The sequence below is a fragment of the Ornithorhynchus anatinus genome, chromosome 18, assembly GCF_004115215.2.
Source record: "Ornithorhynchus anatinus isolate Pmale09 chromosome 18, mOrnAna1.pri.v4, whole genome shotgun sequence".
Lineage (NCBI taxonomy): Eukaryota > Metazoa > Chordata > Mammalia > Monotremata > Ornithorhynchidae > Ornithorhynchus > Ornithorhynchus anatinus.
This window is the reverse complement of record NC_041745.1, coordinates 13,817,314-13,837,651: the sequence shown is the minus strand read 5'-3', so window position 1 is coordinate 13,837,651 and position 20,338 is coordinate 13,817,314. Positions and strand designations below refer to the sequence as shown.

Genomic DNA, 20,338 nt, shown 5'->3' with positions numbered 1-20,338 from the left:
TAAACAGCATGGGTAACGCGCAGTCCCCGAAACATCGGTGCTGCTCTGAAGGGAAAGAAATGATGAGTTGGGATCGTCGATGCTTAATGGAACACTGACTGTGCCAACTGGATCTTTATGTAGTAACCCATGGTGCTCCCCTTTCGACAGGGACGCGGCTGAAAATTAATGATGGGAAACAATTATGTACTTAGAAGTCATTTACAGGCCCTGTTGATTTCCAAGCCTCAGCAAAACCAAAACAAAACTGTGGGTTCAACAGTCAAGGGGGAGCTTAAAAATTCTGAGGAAGAATGATCCCAATGACTGGGCTTTTTCCTCAGCAAGAGCTAGAGATGGCTGACTTGGATGATTTTTAGATTTTGAAACTAGTGAAATGGGGCAGAAAAATCCAACCGTTTCCAACCCATTCATTTATTCAATCGTCTCTATTGAGCGCTTACTGTGTGCAGAGCACGGTACTAAGCACTTGTTGTCTGATGCTGTCGAGTCGTGTCCGACCCATGGCGACGCCGTGGATACATCTTTCCCAGAACGGCCCACCTCCACCTGCAGTCGTTCTGGCGGTGCATCCATCGAGTGTTCTTGGTAAAAATACGGAAGCGGTTTACAATTGCCTCACAGTAAACCTAAATCTCCGCCCTCGACTCTCTCCCATGCTGCTGCTGCTCAGCACAGGTGAGTTTTGACTTGTAGCAGATTGCCTTCCACTCGCTAGCCACTGCCCAAGCTAGGAATGAAAAAAGTTCCTTTTGCTTGACTCTCTCCCATAGTCGAGACTGGTAGAGTCCTGGAAACTCTCCAGGTGCGACCCCGAGAGTTGACGAAGCACTTGGAAAAGTACAATAGAACAGTAAACAGTGATTTTCCCCTGCCCGCAATGAGCTTACAGTCTAGAGTGGGGGAGAAAGACGTCAATATAAATGAGCAACTATTTGTGGAAAACCTGTAGAAGATTTTGAGAAGCAATATTTATATAGTATCAGAGTCTGTTGGCACTTGAGCTCCTGTGAGAAATGAAAAACAGCATGTTGATCTTTAGTATGTCCAGAAAATAATTAAAAAAAAAATCTAAGTCTCCAGGGGTGGCCTAAATCATAATAAAGACTAAGGGATTTGACATTCCTAGAATTCTAGATGTCCAGGCCTGGCAGAGACTTCAAGAAGTCACTTGCTCCAGCTCTGTGCCTCCAGGAGAACAACTTAGCTTTCCAGGCAGATGGATGGGATTCTGCTTTTAGAGAAGCAGCGTGGCCCAGCGGGTAGAGTACGACGGATTTGGGAGTCAGAAGGACCTGGATACTAGTCCCGGCTCCTCCACGGACCTGCTGTGTGACCTTGGGGAAGTCATTTCACTTCTCTAGGCCTCAGTTACTTCGTCTGTACAATGGGGATTGAGACTGTGAGCCCCCAGTGCAGGACATGGACTGTGAACAGCCTGATTAGCTTGTATCCACCCCAGGATTTAGTATAGGGCCTGGCACTTAATAAGTGATTAACAAATACCGTTAAAAAAACCCAACTGAACATTTTGATCCTTGAGAAAAACAAAAATTCAGATTCTACAGAGATTGAGGAGAGGTTGAATAAAGGAAACACACCTGTAAGCAAGATTCAGTAGCGTAGAATTCTTTGAAGGTCATGGCAGTGATTTGGCACATAAGTGAATGATGAGTCCATCTGCTCCTCAACGGTCGGGGCCATGACTATTCTCCAAAGTGTCTAGTACAGAGTACTGCATACACTATGAATACTATTGATTAATGTAAACTGGAATCTAAACTAAATTTCCTTCAAATTTCCTTCATTTCTCATCCTTTGACAGAATGCTACTGCTCTACCACCTAATACTAATAATTGTGGTATTTAAGCGCTTACCATATGCCAGACACTGTGCTGAGTGCTGAGGTGGGTACAGCAAATTAGGTTGGAGACAGTCCATGTCCCAAGTGGAGCTCGCCGTCTCAATCCCCTTTTTACAGATTAGGGAACTGAGTCAGAGAAATAAATGAACACATCTTTCTTAAACTCATCCTCTAGACTGTCAGCTCATTCTCTACACAGAAAACTTATTGTGGACAAGGGGAACTGTCTCCAAACTCTATTATAGTGTACTCTCCCAAATGCTCTGCGCACAGTAAGTGCTCAATAAATACAGTTGATCGAATGATTGATTTTTAGTATTTACCAAGTCCCTTTACTTGTAGTTTCCTTTCCTTTGAGACTAAGAACCAATGTGGTATGCCGATTAAGCCTCCATTGTTTCTGAAGTTTGGGAATGTCAAAGAAATACAATCCCCTGATTTCCAGCGAGGATCCCCAGTGGAAGAGTTTTCTGGTTTTTTTTTTTTTTCCAAATTTAATCAAGGCTCAAAGGAACCAATTTATCACTTTTAGTTCAGGGGTATAGAGAGGTTGGGATTTCTAGCAGCTCTGGATTGGGGAAAGATGAGGGAGTTGTATTTCAGGCAGCAGAGATTCAGCAGTTGTACCAAATAGAGTTTGAGGCAGCCTGGGAAAGTAATTATAATGATAGTAATAATGATATTGTTAAGCCCTTGGAATATGTGCCAGGCACTGGCACAAGCAAATTGGGTTGGACTCAGTCTCTGTCCCACATGGGGTGTGGGGATTACTGTTTTCATCCTTTTTACAGAGAAGTTAAGTGATTTAAATAATAATAATGGTGTTAAGTGCTTACTCTGTGCCAAGCACTGTTCTTAGAGCTGGGGTAAATACAAGGTAATAAGGTTGTCCCACGTGGGGCTTACAGCCTTAATCCCACTTGACAGATGGGGCATGGAGATTATTGATTTAATCCTTTTTCCACATGAGGTAAATGCATCACAGAGAAGTTAAGTGACTTCATAGTAATAATAATGATAGTATTTGTTAAGTTCTTACTATATGCCAAGCACTGTTCTAAGAGCTGGAGTAAATACAGGTAATCAGATTGTCTCACATGGGGCTCAAAGTCTTAATTTTCATTTTACAGATGAGGTAATTGAGGTGCAGAGAAGTTAAGCGGCTTGCCCAAGGTCACACAGCAGACAAGTGGCGGAGCCGGGATTAAAACCCACATCCTCTGACTCCCAACCCGTGCTCTTTCCACTAAGCCACGCTGCTTCTCCGTGCTACCCCTCCTGGTGAGGTGGAGGCATGCCTTGCTCCAAGTCAGGCACCTTTAATCCCATTCCCTGTTGGGAGGGCTCAACCCACAACCACTGGTCCAGGGCAAGAAACGGTAAGGGCATGTCATCCCCCTCTTCAAAAATCTCCAGTGGTTGCCTATCGACCTCTGTATCAAGCTAAAACTCCTCACTACTGGCGTCAAAGCTCTCCATCACCTCGCCACCTCCTACCTCACCTCCCTTCTCTCCTCCGACATCCCAGTCCGCACACTCCGCTCCTCTGGTGCCGCTAACTTTCCTTCTCACTGGGCCTCGTTCTCACCTGTTCCACCGCCAACCCCTGTCCCTCATTACTACCTCTGGCCTGGAATTCCCTCTCTCCTCAAATCGGCCAAACAATCACACTTCCCCCCTTCAAAGCCCTACTGAAGGCTCACCTCCTCCAGGAGACCTTCCCAGACTGAGGCCCCCTTTTCCTCTGCTCCCCCCCCCCCCGGCATCACCCCAACTCGATCCCTTGGCTCTAACCCCCTCTTATCCCACAACACTTGGTATATATGTACTTATCTATAATTCTATTTATACTAATGCCTGTTTACTTGTTCTGATGTTTGTCTCCCCCCTTCTAGGTTGTAAGACCCATGTGGGCAGGATTGTCTCTCTTCATCGCTGAATTGTACTTTCTAAGCGCTCTGCACACAGTAATTGAATGAATGAATAAATGAATACTTAGTTCCGACTGTTTACGCAGGCTGGGTTTTAACATATCCTTTCATTCACTTTATTCATTTCATTCAGTTCATTCATTCAATTCATTTCATTCATTCAATTGTATTTTTTGGGTACTTACTGGGTACAGAGCACTGTACTAAGCGCTTGGGAGAGGACAGTACAATAATGAACAGACACAGTTCCTGCCCACAACCAGTTTACAGTCTGGGGGTGGGGGGAGGACAGACGTCAATACAAATAAACAGACATCAATGCAAATAAATTAAATTATAAATACACGTGTAAGTGCTACGGGGCTGGGAGGTGAGGGGGAAGAGCAAAAGGAGCAAGTCAGGGCGACGCAGAAGGGCGTGGGAGATGGGGAAGAGTGGGGCTCAGTCTGGGAAGGTGTCTTGGAGAAGATGTGCCTTCAGTAAGGCTTGGAAAGGGGGCAGAGTCAATGTCTGGTGAATTTGAGGAGGGAGGGCATTCCTGGCCAGAGGCAGGATGTAGGCCAGCGGTCGTTGGTGAGATCGGCGACAGCGACGGGAGTAGGAGAGATGGAGAGAGCGACACAGAGAAAAAAGGAGGAGGCATATGTTACAGAGACAAAAACATAATCCAATAGATTGCAAGCTCTCTGTGGGCAGGGATCATGTCTAGCAACTGTATTGTACTCTCCCAGAGGCTTAATACAGTGCTCCGCAGCAACTGTATTGTACTCTCCCAGAGGCTTAATACAGTGCTCCGCACACAGTAAGCACTCGATAAATGCCATTGATTGACTGATTGTCCCCGAGAGAAACAGAGACTCAGAAACAGAGGAAGCTAACCACCAGTAGCTTCATCCCTGGAGGGAGGGAAGTCGGATCTTCTGCTACCCGAGGGACAGGAGATGGATCTGCCCTGATGCCTCCGATGGGGAGAACAAGTCTGCTGTAGCACCGCTGGATGTGGGGAGTCGGAGGTCTGGGTCCCCAAAGTAGTTTCTGGAGTCGGAGCCGGGATCTTTCTCCTGGGCTTTGGGAAGCTGGTCTACCGCTGCCGTGTGGGGAATCGGCTGCAGTTGGTGCTTGGATGGGGTCCATTTTCTCATTGTCCTCATCCAGCAGGATGGAGTGGGGTGGGAGAACTGCAGGGGGCCTCCTGTGGAGGGGAAGCAGATAGCTCTATCCCATTGGTCCTAAACAGACATCAGTGCAAATAAATTAAATTACAAATACATGTGTAAGTGCTACGGGGCTGGGAGGTGAGGGGCAAGAGCAAAGGGAGCAAGTCAGGGACATTGGTCCTAAACCTGGGGCAAGGAAAGAGATCGCTCCCATTAACTCCTCCCGTTAACCCCCTGAAATTAGTGTCACCGTTACGACTAAGATTAGCAGTGGCAGATGATAGCATTATGAGTAGCAATAGTAATACTTCTGCTACTATTTTGCTACTATAGTAATAGTAATAGAGAAGCAGTGTGGCTCAGTGGAAAGAGCACGGGCTTTGGAGTCAGAGGTCATGAGTTCGAATCCCAGCTCTGCCACTTGTCAGCTGTGTGACTGTGGGCAAGTCACTTAACTTCTCGGTGCCTCAGTTCCCTCATCTGTAAAATGGAGATGAAGACTGTGAGCCCCACGTGGGACAACCTGGTTCCCCTGTGTCTACCCCAGCGCTTAGAACAGTGCTCTGCACATAGTAAGCGGTTAACAAATACCAACATTATTATTATTACTTGTGGTTTTTGATATCTGTGGTACACCAGAGAAGCAGCGTGGTGTACTGGATAGAGCACGGGACTGGCAGGAGGGTTCTTATCCTGCCTCTGCCACTTACCTTCTGTAAAATCTTGGCCAAGTTACTTTACTTCTCTGTGCCTCAGTTACCTCATCTGTAAAATGGGGATTGAGACTGTGAGCCCCATGTGGGACAGGGATTTGCTTGCCTCAGCACTTAATACAGTGCCTTGCACATAGTAAGCACTTAACAAATGCCATCGTTTTAATTAGTATTTGTTAAGCCCTTATTGTGTGCCAGTCTTTGCACTGGGGTAGATATTATTAATGTTGCCCTGGTCGTCCTCGGGTTTGAACTCTGTGGCAGAGAAGTGACTCCCGAGCTGTCGGTAACACAGAGGTCCAAGCATAGAGCTTCGGCAGCCCAGCTGCTGTGGCCATTCCCGCCCCCTGCTCCTTCCCCTCCCTGGGTCCAAACTTTGGTCTGTGTTGAGCCGGGTGGTGTGTGGGTGTGGGGGAGGACAGTCAGGCCGCGTTATTGCCCCTGGGGTTCGAGGTGTCCCCGCAGCACACAGAGGGAAGGGGCTCACTACTCTCCTACTACAACCCAGCCCTCACGCTCTGCTCCTCTAACGCTAATCTTCTCTCTTTACCTCGATCTCATCTATCTCACCACCGACCCCTCGCCCACGTCCCTCCTCTGGCCTGGAACATCCTTCCACCTCCTATCTGACAGACAATTACTCTCCCTCCATTCAAAGCCTTATCGAAGGCAAATCTCCTTGCTAAGCCCTCCTTTCCTTTTCTTCCACTCCCTCCTGCATCGCCCTGACTTGCTCCCTTTATTCATCTCCCCCTCCCAGCCCCACGGCACTTATGTACATTTCTGTAATTTATTTCTATTAATATCTGTCTCCCCCACCTCTAGACTATAAGCTTGTGGGCAGGGAAAATGTCTGCTCATTGTTATTTTGTTACTTAGTACAGTGCTCTGCACACAGGAAGCGCTCATTAAATGCGATTGAAAGAATGAATGAATACATAGTTATGCTTCATGCTTGATAAAGGTGCAAGAGGCATTCCTTATCCCCATCTGGAGAGCTGGTGGCTTCATTAAATCATGTCCTCTTCCCCTGTCAAACCCTTTTTAGAGGCCACCAGCTCCAGAAGCTTGGCTTGATTGATTTCTCCACCTTTCCAATCGTCCCAATCAATCAACGGTTTTTACCAATCACTCTCTGGGTACAGAGCACTATACTAACCTCTTGAGAGAGTGTAATAAAATAAATTTGGTGGACATGACCCCTGCACTCGGGGAGCTGACATCCCTTTAAGTGCTCAAGTACTAATCTGCTTTAGGTCCAGCGGAGAGATCGTAGTTCTAAGAAATTGAAGACCCGGGCACCGGTCCTGGCTCTGCGGGTAAGGGTGATGTCAACAGTGGGATTGAAGGAACACCAGGGGAACTCTGTGAGGTAAAGAAGAATAGCTCCATTAGCTGACCAGTGTGAATGGAGAAGAACCCAGTGGCTGTCGGAGAAGCTGCCTGCCGGTCTGCGGAGCCGTAACACAGCTTTGCCACTGTGCTGCAGTCCCTTCAGGCCCAGGCCTCATCCGTCTTCTCGACAGCAGATGTCGGCATCGTTTGTCTGTTCATTTAAGGGTCGCCGCTTTATGTACCCACTTGTATTTATGAATTACATCTGTGCTCTGCCTCTTTAAAGTGGAATGAATTAATCAATTGACATCTCCTCATGTTCCTATTTGACGGCAAGATCCTCAGGGGCAGGAATTGAATTTATATTTCTTCCGTATGCTCTGCTGAGGACCTGGTACAGAGTGCAGGACTCCCTTGGTGCCCGGTCAAATGCTTGGATGATGGTGTTTTGAGTTCTTCGAGGTGGCTTTCCCTTAAGTAATGTCGGGAAGATCATGAAAGACGGCAGATTATTTTCACTTGTAATTTTATATAATGATAATTTCTAACCAACTCTGGAATAAAGAGCTATTTATTTATCAGCCAATCGATTAATCAATCAATTGCATTTATTAAGTGCTTACTGTGTGCAGAGCACACTACTAAGTACTTGGGAGAGTATAAGAGAGTTGACAGGCGTGTGCCCTGCCCACAGCAAGCTTACAGTCTAGAGGGGGAGACAGACAATATTATCAAAACCCTACTTAAAACTCACCTCCTCCAAGAGGCCTTCCCAGACTGAGCTCCCCTTCTCCCTCTACTCCCTCTACCACCCCCCCTTCACCTCTCGCAGCTTAACCCTCTTTTCCCCCCATTTCCTTCTGCTCCTCCCCCTCTCCCTTCCCATCCCCTTGGCACTGTACTCGTCTGCTCAACTGTATATATTTTCATTACCCTATTTATTTTGTTAATGAAATGTACATCGCCTCGATTCTATTTAGTCGCCATTGTTTTTACGAGATGTTCTTCCCCTTGACTCTATTTATTGCCATTGTTCTTGTGTGTCCGTCTCCCCCGATTAGACTGTAAGCCCGTCAAACGGCAGGGACTGTCTCTATCTTTTGCCGACTTGTTCATTCCAAGCGCTTAGTACAGTGCTCTGCACATAGTAAGCGCTCAGTAAATACTATTGAATGAATGAATAAAGAAATTGCAGATATATACATAAGCATTGCGGGCCTGAGGGAGGGGTGAATCAAGAATAAAAATCCAAGTGCGAGCATGACGCAGAAGGGAGTGGGAGAAGAGGAGATTAGGGATAAATCAGGGAAGGCTTCTTGGAGGAGATGTGCCTCCCATAAGACTTTGAGGGTGGGGAGAGTAATTGTCGGTCGGATTTGCAGAGGGAGGGAGTTCGAAGCCGGAGGCAGGATGTGGGTGAGAGGTCGATGGCAAGATAGAGGAGATCGGGGTATGGTGAGTAGGTTGGTACTAGAGGAGTAAAGGGTAAGAGTTGTACATATCTATGTGTATATATAGCGTGGCTCAGTGGAGAGAGGGGGTTGGGAGTCGGAGGTCATGGGTTCGAATCCTGGCTCTGCCACTTGTCAGCTGTGTGACTGTGGGCAAGTCACTTCACTTCTCTGTGCCTCAGTTACCTCATTTGTAAACTGGGGATGAAGACTGAGCCTCACGTGGGACAACCTCATTCCCCTGTATCTACCCCAGCGCTTAGAACAGTGCTCCGCACATAGCGCTTAAGAAATGCCATCATTATTATTATTATATATAATTTTTACATATATATACCTACACGCATATGTACCCATAGATATGTACAGATATGTATTTTTATATGTGCAACAAATACATAATATACCTATACATATACACATGAGTGTGTGAATGATAGTATTCTTTAAACACCCTATTATGTACCAAATGTTGTGCTAATTGCTAGTTTAGAAACAAAATAATCAGATAGGGTTTAGATGATCGGAGAAGCAATGTGGCTCAGTGGAAAGAGCCCGGGCTTGGGAGTCAGAGGTCATGGGTTCAAATCGCAGCTCAGCCGCTTGTCAGCTGTGTGACTTTGGGCAAGTCATTTAACTTCTCTATGCCTCAGTTACCTCATCTGTAAAATGGGGATTGACTGAGAGCCCCATGTGGGACAACCTGATCACTTTGTATCCTCTCCAGCCCTTAGAACAGTGCTTTGCACATAGTAAGCACTTAAATGCCATTATTATTATTAGTTCCTATCTCATAGAAGGCTGATAGACAAAGAGGGAGGAAGAAAAGGTATTTTATCTCCGTTTGACAGTTAAGGAAACTGAGGCATAGAGAAGTTGAGTAACTTTTCCCAAATCACACAACAGGCAAGTGACAGAGCCAGGATTAGAACTGGGGTCTCCTTATTCCCAGTCCCACACTTGTTCCACTAGGGGATATTGCCATTAGAATTTAAGACAAAGCTTTCAATAACTGTTTTTGAACCCAGTGGAAAACAGCGAGAGTAGGAAAGAAAAGAACTGAGTTTATTCGGGGGAAAAGTTAAGGGTAAAAGATGGTGCTTCGATTCTTAAGAATCCCATCACCCTCTTTTCCCCTGTTGCTTCCATTAGAGAGCAGTGTGGCCTAGTGGAAAGAGCACAGGTCTGGGAGTAAGAGGACTGGGGTTCTAATCCTGGCTTGGCCACTTATCCGTTGTGTGACACTGGGCAAGTCACTTAATTTCTCTGGGCTTCAGTCTCCTCAACTGAAAAGTGGAGATTTAATACCCGTTTTCCCTCCTACTTAGACTGTGAGCTCCATGGGGGACCTGATTAACTTGTTTCTACCCCAGTACTTTAAGCAGTGCCTGACCCACACTGGAAAATACTATAAAAAAGAGACAGAACCTGGAACTGGATGGATCATTGCTCTGACTTGAAACCACACGGCTTACGCTCTTAAATTCTTGTGCAGAATATCCTCAGTTTTCAATAGAACTGGCATTACCTTGCGTAACCTGGGCAACAATATCCACTGTTGGGCTACAGTGACCGGTTGGAGATGTTTTGGAGACTGCATTTCGCGTAGGGATAATTCTGGATTTCATCAATTTTCCAGGTAAACATGTAACTCTGTTTAGTGTCCTTCCCTGCCCTGGGTCTTGGGGACTTTCAGGATAGAGCATGGAGTAGGTATCAGTGTTTGTTTTTATGGTATTTGTTAATAATAATGATGGTATTTGTTAAGCGCTTACTATGTGCTGAGCACTGTTCTAAGCGCTGGGGTAGACACAGGGTAATCAGGTTGTCCCATGTGAGGCACACAGTCTTAATCCCCATTTTACAGATGAGGTAAATGAGGCACCGAGAAGTCAAGTGATTTGCCCAAAGTCACACAGCTGACAGGTGGTGGAGCCGGGATTAGAACCCATGGCCTCAGACTCCTAAACCCGGGCACTTTCCACTGAGCCACGCTGCTTCTCTGTTAATAATAAGGATGACATTTGTTAAGCACTTACTGTGTGCCAAGCACTAAGTGCTTACAGTATGCTTACTATATGCCGTTGCTGTACTAAACACTGGAGTAGATACTAGTTAATCAGGTTGAACACAGTGCGTGTCCCATATGGGGTTCCATAGTCTTAATCCCCATTGTATAGATGAGGTAACTGAGGCACAGAGCACTTAAATGACTTGCCCAGGGTCTCACAGCAGACAAGTGGTGGAGCTGGGACTAGCACGGAGATCCTTCTGATTCCCAATCCTGGTCTAACCCCTAGATAACACTGCTTGTTGGCACATTAAGGCTCTTTTAGAGAGTAAATTCAGGATTAGACAAGTTGTCAACATCTGGCATGGCTGAATAGCAATCGCTTCATGGAGACAGCTAGAGGACACCCGGTCCAAAACAAGCTATTTAGCCAGAGAAACAGTTTCTCCGCTATATCCGCAGAACTGTGCAACCAGGGTTTCTAGACTCTGAAACCTGTGTTTCCTAGCGAGGCAAATCCTCAATAATTCTCTGAATAGGAGTGTCAGGCTGGTCTTGGGAGAGGGACAGCGGGGAGAGCTGGAGCCCATGAGCAGCACAAACTTTGGACGAGAAGAAGGGAGGCTCAGAGAAAAAAGCGTAGCATTTGGAGACAGGAGGCCTGGTTTCTAATCCCACTTCTATCACTTGCCTACTGTGCGACCTTGGGACATTTTCTTTGTCTCACTTTCCTCATCTAGGTATGATTCATTCATTCATTCAGTAGTATTTATTGAGCGCTTACTATGTGCAGAGCACTGTACTAAGCGCTTGGAATGTACAAATCGGTAACAGATAGAGACATCCCCTGCCCTCTGACGGGCTTACAGTCTAATCGGGGGAGACGGACAGACGAGAACAATAGCAATAAATAGGATCAAGGGGATGAACATCTCATTAAAACAATAGCAAATAAATAGAATCAAGGTGATGCACATCTCATTAACAAAATAAATAGGGTAATGAAAATATACACAGTTGAGCAGACAAGTACAGTGCTGAGGGGATGGGAAAGGAGAGGGGGAGGAGCAGAGGGAAATGGGGGAAAAGAGGGCTTAGCTGAGGAGAGGTGAAGGGCAGGTGGAGGGAGTAGAGGGAAAAGGGGAGCTCAGTCTGGGAAGGATTCCTACCCGTCCTTTCTCACGTGCCCCAGAACTCGGCACATAGGAAGTGCTTAACAGATATTATCATTATTATTAACTGGAGCCCTCATCTGCTAATCAATCCCAGTTTCCTCATCTGAAAAATACCTGTTCTCCCCTCTACTGAGACTATGAGCCCCTTGCGGGACGGGAATTGTGCCTGCCCTAATTAACTTGTGTCTATCCCAGGACTCCGAACAGTGTTTGATAAGTAGTAGGCACTTAAATAATATCATAGTAATAACAGTAATCATCAATCGGGGCTCGATAGGACTGGGCGATCGATGGCAGAAAGAACCGGGGTGTCGGCCGCTGGGAGGAAGCCAGTGTCAATTCTGAATCTGAGGCTTCGACAGCCGGGTGGTTTGGATGTGTCCATTTCCCCCCTCCGATTTAGAGTTCTGTCATTCCAATGTGACCAGGCAGTTTGCCCATCTGTCATCGGGTGGCCTTGCTCGAGCCAGTCACCCCAGAAAGCACGGAGTGACAGATTTAAACTCAGAAAGAAGCCGCAGATGCTTGTCCTGACTCTTCCCCTCCTCCCCCAGCCCCGTGGACCCGCCTCGTTTTTCATCGGATGAAACGCCGCTTTTCTGTGGTGAGAATTCTAGGCCCGTTTTTCACAGAGAGGAGGAATAGATGAATCATTTTATCAGTGTATTCAAAGAATAAATTTGGCCATGGCCCAAAGTGTTATTAATTAAGGACCTCAGTTAGCAGCAGCACTTTCCAATTTCCTGCTTATTATTACCGATGTCTGTAAACAGAAGCTTACAGAGTCATGCTCCATGTTATGCTTTGTCACAATATTTAAGAAACATAAATTAAACCAACCCAGGGCTCACGTTCTTACAAGGAGCTCATTAACCGGGAAGGAAAGAGCCAGATGTACGATAGATTCATTTTAAACGCCAAGCAGAGGCTGAAAATTCCGGAGAATAGTAAGGGACCCAATACTGGGTCTTGTGGGACTCGGACCATCAGAGGGTGGGAGGCAGAGGAGGAGTCAGTGAAAGAGACTGACGGGTGGCCAGAGAGAAAAGAGGAAAACCAGGTGGGGGTAGGGAGGGGCCAACAGTGTGTTGAAGGCAGATGAGAGGTTGAGGAGGATTAGGATGGGGAAGAAATCACTGGATTTGACAAGAAAGAGATCATTGGTGAACTCAGAGGGGACCATTCACACCGAGTGAAGAGGAGAAGAAGCCAGATTTCAGGGGATCGAGGAGCAAATCGGAAGAGAGGAAATGGAGGCAGTGGGTGTAGACAACTTCATCAGAGTTTGGAGAGGAATGCTAAGAGGAGGATATGGTGATAACTGGAGGATGCCATGGGGGTCAAGGGACAGGTATTTTATGATGGAGGTTACCTGAACAAAAGTAGTGACAGAATAGCCACTGGGGAATGAGAGGTTGAAGATTGTGGTCAGGGAGGGAAGGGAAAGGGGCAAGTGATCAGCTGCCCAGTGGAAAGGAGGGCGCGGCAGAAGAGTTGCCCGGAGCTCCGCCATTGCGCATGGGTTTCTGCAGCCCCGAATATGGCTCTCCGTCAATCAACAGTATTTCCCAGAGAGCCAGCTCAGTGCAGAACAGTGCATTGAGTGCTTGGGAGACTGCAGTAGAGTAAGTAGATCTGATCCCTGCCCTCATGATCTTACAGTCTAGTGGAGAAGATGGATAATGAAATGAGGGGAAACAACAGAATATAAAGATATGGATGTAAGTGATGTGGGGTAGGGAGGGTGCCTATCCTTAGATGGTACAGACTCCAGGGCCTAGGTGATTGCAGGAGGGGGAAATAGGGGTTTAATTTTTTTATGGAATTTGTTAAATATTTACTATGTGCTGGGTTGAATGCAAATTACTCTGTTGGACATAAGTGATCAGGGAAAGCTCCCCAGAAGGAATTCATTCATTCAATCATATTTATTGAGCACTTACTGTGTGCAGAGCACTGTACTAAGGACATGTGATTTCAAAAGGGCTTCAAAGATGAAGAGAGCCCTAATCTGCCAGATTTGGAGAGAAAATGAGTTCCAAGCATAGGGGATTGTGTGACCAAAATGGAGGAAGAGTTGAAAAGAAAGCTAAGAGCTTATGGTTGCCTCTCCTACCCTAATAACTGATGTAATTGTTAGCCGCTTACTATTTCCCAAGCACTGTGCCCAGAATTATACCGGTTAATCAGATCAATCACATAGTCTAACTGGGAAGGAGGATGGATATTTTATTTCCATTTTACCGGTGAATAAACAGAGGCATCAAGAAGTTAGCCCACTCCTCCAGTGGGCAAGTCGTGGAGTCAGGGTTAGAACCCAGATCTCCAAATTCCCACCTCTGTGCTCTTTCCATTAGGCGACGCCACTTCTCCTGACTCTCCAGGAGCTAAACTGGAATTAATTCTGGCTTGGGAGATGCCAAGCCTGGAACCTAGAGGCAGTTTTTGATTAAATCACTTGTTTTCACCTGCAAAAGTGGGCACTCATTTATCTCACTTCTGGGGAGAAAAAAGGAAGCCGTTGGCCAAGATAACAAATCTCAGAAAGAAGGATGGATGGCCTGGTAACGACAAACTGTTTCAGCGAGCCTTGCCTCGGAGTTCTGATTCTAACGCGTAGCTGCTGGTTGATTCTCGAGCTACTCTTAAACTGCTGTTTCAGCTTCTGTGTCTGGCAATGGCTTATAAAAGGTGCCGTAAAGACTCATCGGGAGGCGTCTGAAAAGTGCAGCGATGCCCTTTAACCAGCAAATAATAGTTAGGATGGTCCCTCCTACTCATTCATTCATTCATTCATTCAGTGGGCTTTTCTGAAGACACATTAATTATGATTTCCCGGGGCTATCTAAAAATAACTTGCTGGCATGAATAGAAACCATTCTGCATCCCAAAGGTCTCATAGCACAAGTTAGAAAAATCTGTGGCTATTGGTTAGACTTCTGGAGCCCAAAACAGAACTGAGCTCATTTTAACAAAACCGTATAACTGAAATGTAGTTTACTTTAGAGATATCCAACCAAAGAGAAGAAAAGGAGCCAGGGACCTTAAGGCTTGTCACAAATCGATCCGCGCACAGGAAGTGCTCAATAAATACAATTGAATGAATGAATGAAAATGATTGAATGAATTTCTGGAGGTAGGCAACAATCTTGTTTTTCCTGTGTTCGTGTATTATTGCTCTTGAGCTTGCCAATTCCTTTCTTCTTTCCTTCATTTGATTGTATTTATTGAGCGCTTACTGTGTGCAGAGCACTGTACTAAGCGCTTGGAGACTGTGAGCCCGTTGTTGGGCAGGGATCGTCTCTTTCTGTTGCCGAGTTGTACATTCCAAGCGCTTAGTACAGTGCTCTGCGCACAGCAGGCACTCAATAAATAATAATAATAATAATAATGTTGGTATTTGTTAAGCGCTTACTATGTGCAGAGCACTGTTCTAAGCGCTGGGAAAGATACAGGGTGATCAGGTTGTTCCACGTGGGGCTCACAGTTTTAATCCCCATTTTACATATGAGGTAACTGAGACATAGAGAAGTTAAGTGACTTGCCCACAGTCCACAGCTGACAAGTGGCAGAGCTGAATGAAAGTACAGTTTGGCAACAGATAGAGACAATCCCGACCCAACAACAGGCTCAGTCTCGAAGGGGAAGACAGACAACAAAACAATTAGGCATCACTAGCATCAAAAGAAATAGAACCGTAGATAAATATGCATCATTAATAAAAATAAATAGAGCGATAAATATGAATGAATATATACAAGTGCTGTGGGGAGGGGGTCGAGTAGAGAGAGGGAGTCGGGGTGACGGGCAGGGGAGGAGGAGCAGAGGGAAAGGGAGGGCTCAGTCTGGGAAGGCCTCCTGGAGGAGGTGAGCTCTCAATAGGGCTTTGAAGATGGGGAGAAAGTTAGTTTGAAGAACTATGAAGAACAGGCAGCTTTCTTGTTTCATAGGTTTGCTTTCTGTTGGGTCCTTACAACCAGTATCATAATCATGTTTAAATTTGATTTACAGAAAGACATCATTCAAACACTCTTCCATGAAAATAAGTGACTTGTCCAACGTCACTCAGCAAGTGGAACTAGATCCCGGGACCCCCGATTCTTTACGTTAGGCCGTAGTGTTTTCACAAATCCCTTGAAACGTTTGGCCTGCTGGACTCTATCCTGAAAATGCAGCCAAGAGTCTGTAATCTTGAAAACTCTTCTTAGGGGGACCACGATAATGTAGCTGAATTTTATTGATCCAGCCTATGAGAAAGTTTAATTTATATCTAACTCCATCATTTTTATCAAAGCAGTAATCACCGTAACAAAAACTTTTTTCCTCATCGTTGGGAAGTCATGTGACCTATTGGAAAAGCACAGGATTGGGAAAAAGGACACTAGAGTTCTAATTCTGGCTCCATCACTTCCCTCACGTGGAACCTTGGATAAGTCATTTACCTGCTCTGTGCTTCAGTTTTTTCAACTGTATAATACCTGTCCCCTCTCCCTCATGGATTTTGAGTCCCATGTGCGACAGGGCCTCTGTCTGATTTGATTATACTCTACCTATCACAAGCTTGGCACATAGTACGTGTTTGACAAATACCACAAAAATTATTATATTTAATGTAATTAGCAGTGTGAAAGAACAGGGCTTGAGAAACGATGTGATGGTATGCAGTTGGATTAGACTACAATGGCAAAACAAATTTTTAGTTTGAACTGGAAAATTTCGGGCTTATTATCCAAACTGAGGCATTCATAAATCCCATGCAAAGTATCGACATGAGAAAATTCATTTTGGTAATGAGAGGAGAATAAACAATGCTATTATAAAAAGAAGATTAAAAATAAAGTGAAATTAATATGTAAGAGTCCTGTTCAGCTAACACTTGAGCCGTTCTCAGGGATATTTCTCCCTGATATTTCTCAGGGATTACATGTAATCCCTAATGTAAGAAAATGCATTGTCATAATGAGAGATTGAACATTAAAACTGATAAAAAATAAAACACAGTTCTGCTGTTTACTTTGAGAAAAAACTGGTTAATGACAAGCTCAACTGTATAAAAATTTCAAATGAAAAATACAGGCTCGTATGTCATTAACCTCGTTGGTGTTCTAGAATAAATCTACCTCCAGTAGGCTGAACGTTTCAGGAAATCATTAAATTAGATACAATTGATTATTCATACATTTTCAAATCACGTGTATGCATTTTAAATTAAAGGTGGAAGGAGCAAAATAGAAGAACGGTAACTATATTTTCTTAGAGCAGAAATTTCTGTTACATTTTAGCATAAAGCTATGTTAAAATATTTAAAAGGGTACTCAGCAGGCTCAATGGAAAGAGCCCAGGCTTGGGAGTCAGAGGTCGTGGGTTCCAATCCTGGCTCCACCACTTGTCAGCTGCATGACCATGGGCAAGTCACTTCACTTCTCTGTGCCTCAGTTCCCTTATCAGTAAAATGGGGATGAAGACTGTGAGCCCCACGTGGGACAACCTCTTCCCTTGTATCCACCCCAGCGCTTAGAACAGTGCTTGGCACATAGTAAGTGCTTAACAAATACCAACATTATTATTATTATTATTCTTAAATTGAAAATGCATCTGAAATCGGCTATTTAAAGTGGACATGCCTGGGTTTTAATCTTAGCTCACTCTTCAGCTCGCTCCCTCAGAGGAAGTTCTGGGGGGGGTTTAGTGGAGGGAGAGGAGGGCAGTGAAGGGAAGTTGGGGGGTGAGGGGAGGAAGGAGCAGGACGGGACTTGTTACCTACAGGTGACCTAAAGCGAACGAATCGCCTTTCCCCAAAATAAAATTTCAAAAAGGATGCAAATCTTCTCTAGGATTTTTGCCAGCCAAGCTTTCATTTGCAAGTGAGTCATTTCATTTGCGGTGCACGTCGCTGTCGGATACCTACCTTCTGATGATATTTTTCAATCCCTGATTTGCCACTCTGTTCCCTTACCACTGGTTTACCAAGAAAATGAAAATGGTGATGTCGCCAAGAAAAAGGGATATCGTCTCTTGACCTAAATGGTCCATCTCAGGGTGGCCTAGGTGAGGGATTCCAGGCTAGAAGGGGAATTCAATACTTTTTAAAAAAACTGTATTTTAGAGCTTCGAAGCAGCATGGCTCAGTGGAAAGAGCCCGGGCTTGGGTCAGAGGTCATGGGTTCGAATCCTGGCTCTGTCACTTAGCTGTGTGACTGTGGGCAAGTCACTTAACTTCTCTGTGCTTCAGTTACCTCATCTGCAAAATGGGGATGAAAACTGTGAGCCTTACATGGGACAACTTGATTACCCTTTATCTACCCCAGCACTTAGAACAGTGCTCAGCACATAGTAAGCACTTAACAAATACCAACATTATTATTAGTATTATATGCCAGGCACTGTACTGTGCACTGGGGTAGATATGAGCTAATCAAGTTGGATGCATGGTTTTAATGCCCCTTTTACAGAAGAGGGAACTGAAGCCCAGATAAGTTAAGTGACTTACCCAAGGTCACACAGCAGACAAATGGCAGATCAGGGATTAGTACTCAGGTTCTTTTGACTCCCAGACTCATGCTCTGTTCTCTAGATGACACTGTTTTCTTCCTCCATGGACTGTATGCCCCATGGTGGGGAGGGACTGTGTCAACTCTGATAATCTGGTATGTACCTCAGTGCTTAGCACATTACCCAGCATATTTTAAGTTGATCAAAATAATGAAAATAATAATAAAAATAATAGGAGGTACACAGCAGTGAATCTTTGTTGGATTTGGGATCATATAGCAGAGTTCCAGAATCAAACACTTGTTTCCTTAGGCCTGATATGGAAAGAGGAATATATGCTTTCCACGAGAGGTCAAGTATTCCAACATGACGGAATTGAAATGGAAAACCAATAGAGTCCCTTGACCCCGGCCTCGAGAAGAAGCACATCTTGGTGGAAAGAGCCCATATCTGCTAGGCAGAGGACCTGGGTTCTAATCCCTGCTCTGTCAATTGCTTGCTGGGGGACCTTGGGCAAGTCACTTAACTTCTCTGTGCCTCATTTTCCTCAACTGTAAAATGGGGATTAAATACCTGTTCTCCCTCTTACTTAGACAGTAAGCTCCATATAGGACAGGGACTGTGCCCAACCTTGTATCTACCTCAGTGCTTGACACACATAGTAAGGTTTTAACAAATGTCTAATAATAATAATAATAATAATATCTCTTCTCTGAGAGCCTAGGCACTGTGTGTCCCAGGAACATGTCTATCAGCTACAACTGCACAAGCTTATAAAATCTTTTCTTCAGTAGCATCACCTTCAACCCCGAGGATATACACCAACAAACACACACGAGTATACCTATTTAGTCCTCTCTTTTTCTCTCTCTCTCTCTCTATCTCACCTCATCAACTAGGTAAGCCCCCATATACTGACCTTAAACGTTTTGACTTAGGAAGGGAAATGGCGTAGTCTAGTGAGAAAACCCTGGCCTGGGAGTCAGACGATCTGGGTTCTAATCCCAGCTCTGCTGCTTGTCTGCTGGGTGACCACAGGCAAGTCACTTAACTTCTCTGGGCCTCATCTGTGAAATGAGGATTAAGTCCTAGTTTGGGTGTGAGCCTCATGTGTGACAGGGACTGTGTCCCACCTCATTATTTTGGTACAGCGCTTGGCACATAGTAATAGATTTCATAATGAATGAATTCTGAAGGGATCCCAGGCCTCTGATCTGAACTCATTAGATACAATCCTGGATGATAATCGTTAAAATCAAAGGGAAAAAACCTTTAATTTCTTCCTCACTGCTGACCCTGCTAGACGGCCAGGATCCATATTCATTTCATGATCTGCCCTCCGCTCTAGCTTTGGTCGGGTCTGTTCAGGTCACTTATTCCAAAGCAATTTCCCTCATTTCCTTCTGGCACCTAGTTGTTCAAATTTAGGAATAAAATCTTCAGTAAAGTGTCAGTCGGCAGGGGCTCCATGAATCGTATACTAATCTCTCTGATTTTTCCTAAGGTAGCCCGAGGCTCTTACCATCTGAGGTTTACCGAGATCTGAAGTCAGATTGGTACAGGACAATCTGCAGCACGACGGACAGAACGGTACATTCCGTGCAGGTTTAGCATTGCCTGGCTATGTCAACTCCACGTTCTGGACCCCTGATTATTCAAGAAGCATGATTCAAATGGGAGGGGCCGACTTGCTAATGCCTGTTTTATTCGTCTCTTGTGTTCAAGTGATTTAGTTCTGCAGTGCATTAAAAGTCAATTATTTTCCTCTTGCAGATAAAATGCTATTACAAAATGCTAATACAATACGGGGAGCAGATTGACAGCAGTGGGAAGCACATGAGGTGGGAGTTAGGGGACCGAGGGTTTTAATTCCAGCTTCTCCACTCTCCTGCATTTGTTACCCTGGACAGGTCACTTAACGGCTCTGTGCCTTCATCTCCTCATCTGTAAAATGGAAATACCTGTTCTCCTTTAGACTGCAAGCACCATGTATGTCAGTCAGGGGGTCTGATCCGTTTATCAATCGATCATTGAAATGACATTTATTGAGTGCTTGCTGAGAGTAGAACACTATACTGAGCCCTGGGGAGAGTACAAAACAACTGAGTTACTAGACGTTTCCTGCCCTCAATGAGTTTACAGTTTAGAGGGGGAGACAGAGAGTAATATAAATAAATAAATAAAGGATAGATAGGTACGTAAGTGCTG

General features: G+C 45.1%; 1 non-coding gene across 1 annotated transcript; it reads right to left on the bottom strand.

The window, feature by feature from the left end:
* Positions 1-688: 688 nt before the first annotated feature.
* Positions 689-823, bottom strand: LOC114805567. Its single transcript, XR_003753539.1, has one exon. It is a non-coding gene; the product is annotated as a small nucleolar RNA SNORA7 (small nucleolar RNA).
* Between the last annotated feature and the right edge of the window lie 19,515 nt (positions 824-20,338).